Source organism: Phascolarctos cinereus, unplaced genomic scaffold, assembly GCF_003287225.1.
Source record: "Phascolarctos cinereus isolate Bilbo 61053 unplaced genomic scaffold, phaCin_HiC Scaffold_7;HRSCAF=346, whole genome shotgun sequence".
In the NCBI taxonomy this organism is placed as follows: Eukaryota; Metazoa; Chordata; class Mammalia; order Diprotodontia; family Phascolarctidae; genus Phascolarctos; species Phascolarctos cinereus.
The window spans coordinates 4,574,000-4,577,018 of NW_027556180.1; the positions used below are offsets into that span (position 1 = coordinate 4,574,000).

The 3,019-nt window shown below is 47.8% G+C and overlaps 1 pseudogene; it reads left to right on the plus strand.

The window, feature by feature from the left end:
* The first annotated feature begins 365 nt into the window (after positions 1–365).
* LOC110193117 (protein ecdysoneless homolog pseudogene) lies at positions 366–2,498 on the plus strand (annotated as a pseudogene).
* The last annotated feature ends 521 nt before the right edge of the window (positions 2,499–3,019 follow it).

Consider the following 3,019-nt stretch of genomic DNA (forward strand, 5'->3'; position numbering starts at 1 on the left):
CCTGGCACAGAGTAGGCCCTTAATAAATATGTATTGTCTCCCCCCTCTTCTGCCAGTAGACAGCTGAGATGCCTTGGGAGGCTATGGTCTGAATTTCCAACTAAAAATCATTTTGAATCCAATTCAACTCAACGAGCATTTATTAAGTCCCTCGTGTATACGTGGCAGGCACTGCGCTTGGTGCTAGAGACACAAAGATGAACATGAAAACAGACCCTGCCCTCATGGACCTTACTTCTGTTGGGGTGATTTAACATGGAGACAGATGAGTATATGCACAACAATATAAGGAAGGAAAGAACACTGACCACTGAGAGGCTAAACACAGGTTCTCTGAAGAAAGTAGCACACGATCTGAATCTCAAATGAAGCTGGAAATTCTGATGGACCGAGGTGAGGAGAGAATAAACATCAGATGTAGAAGCAGCCTAGGCAAAGGACAACAGGGCCAGTAGATTGGTAAATTTAGCTAGGACCGAGAGTGCGCGAAAAGTAGTCGTCTGTCTGGAGAGGTAAGCCGGAGCAAGGATGGGAAGGGCTTGACACGTTTCCCTAGGGAGTCTGTGTCCATTGGGAATCACCAATGTTTCTTGATCAGGGAAATGGCGTAATTATACCTGTCCCTCAAGTAATTTCTTATCCTGCTGTGGAAGCCTAACCCCCTAAAATCTTTCTTACAGCCAGGAGAACCAAAGATCCCCCAAAGCACCTAGGGGTCTTTCAGAAGCAGACTGCAGCAGTAACCAGGTAGGATGCACCTCTGCTGGTCTCCTTTCTCTGGTAAAATCGGCCTTTGAATCTCAGATACAAACCTAGTACAAACAGCATTTCTGCTTACATTGTTGGTGCAACTAAGTTTGGGAGTAACATTGAGGATGCATGGTTTATTGTTTACCTAATACGGCTGATTACAAAGGGGTTTCCAGAGTTGATAGCAAGGATTGAAGCCAGCGATGGTGAATTCTCGCTAATAGAAGCTGCTGAATTTCTCCCTAAATGGTTGGATCGCAATAATAGCACGGAACGTTTTTCACTGTGGAGCGCTGTGCATTCTTTCGGCACCACCGATCTGGGCAAATATTCTGGTTACCTGCCACACTTCCGACAATCAGGCAGGGACTGGAGATAATCGCCCCGCACTGAAAAAAATTCCTCGCCTCAGAATCTAGAAAGGCGTTAGTGAACAGGAGATGTAAAGACTACCCCCCAAAGAGCCAAACACCCCTTCCTCAGACTCCCTGCTTCCTCCCACCTGCCTTGGGGGCAACGTAGAAGTAACGTCCTTGGCTGGTAGCTGCAACTGTCCACGCTTTTTATTTATGGAGTCCTACTGACCCGCGAGCCTGCCGAACTTCCAAAACGTTCTTTCCAGAAACACAAAATGGGCTCGGTCACATTCACAAAGTGGTGGGATTTGCAACTGGAACACCAGAGATAGGTGCGGGACGCCGCAGTGGGCGGTGTGCATGCCGCGTCCCATCCCCAGGACTGAGCACAAGAACTGGGCACGAAGCTGGCTCGTGGCTTTGAGATTGTGTGCGCTAAATGCTGTTCACTTTCTGACTCCAAGAAGTCACTAATGACCGCCACCTGTCTCCCTTTGGAATGGCTTTCTGGACAATCTGAAGCTGAATCTGCTAAGCATTTGGACAAAGCCCACCGGGCAGCGGAAAACTACTTTCCGCAAGCCGTGAATGGCCAGAATGCTGTTTTGACGAAAGGGGAAAGAAATCTCAACCTTATTACGAACAACGCCCTTTGATCCGAAAGAGCTGAAGAAAGACGACGCTAATCTCCCCTCAGAGGATGAAGATCACTGACTGAACACCCGGATCAGCTGGACTGGATTCTTCGGAAAGTAGCTGATAAAGATGAGCCCAAGGTCACTCCAAAGGGAAGGAGGAGCAGACCTATGACATCAGCAAAGTCACAGACAGTGTGAAAGCGTTTGTGTCCAAAGTCTCAGCCTGCGGAGGAGCAGAGAAGCAGAGCTGCCTCGCGGGCACCTTGGATGCGGATTCAAATGGATTCAAATGCAGATTCTCAATGACTTGGGCAAGATTTGGGTGCCAGATGCCGACGAATCAGACTCTGATGAGTTAGATGATCATTTGGATGAGGAGGACTCTGAATGCCTAGACCGAGTCATGACTTAGACCTGGAATCCAGTGCCCTGAGGGAAAGGCCTCTCCCAGAGAAACTTGGGAGAGAATCAAGTCATAGATGGAACTACAGCTTTCTAGCATGGGGGAAAGCTTCAGCAGGTGGAAAAAAACGGACAACTTGGCAAGGGAATGGCCTCAAACTCTTGGCAGTGATTCAGAGAAGCTACAGCACATGGCTCTGTTCTGGCACCTGTGGACTTGGATCTGAACTTGGTTTTGAATGTTTTGGAATTCTATTATTCCCAAACTGGAATGGGAGGACCAGCTTCTAGACTTTTACAGAGCATGGGTGTGCAGCTCTCTGCTAACACAGATCCCAAGCTAAAGGCCTAACCTGCTAGACAATGAAGTCAGTCTGATTAAAAAGCAAGGAAAGACATTTATTTTCGCTGATGTGTGAAGGGTGATTTGGAATGGGAAGCATCTGGAAGCTAGGAGGCCATTGCTATTGTTTTGGTGAAGGATGATAAAAGCTTGAAGAAGGACGATGGTTGTGACAGTGGAGAGAAGGGGAGGCATGTGAGGGATGTGGAGGGAGGATGAACCAGATCTGGCTGCTGATTGGATCTGGGAGGTGAAGGAGAATGAAGAATTGGGGAACTTTCATGACTGAAAAGATGGTGAGTGGTCCACAGAAATAGGAAAGTTTGGAAGATTCTTGCAGAAGAGCTTGAGTTGCATTTTGGATGTGTTGAATGTAAAATGTCTATTGGGTGTCTGAGGCAGCTAGGCGGCTCAGTGGATAGAGTGCTGGGCTTGGAGTCAGGGAAACCTGAGTCTGAGACCTCAGACACTCACTAACTATGTGACCTTGGGCAAGTCACTGCATGCTGTTTGCCTCAGTTTCCTCATTT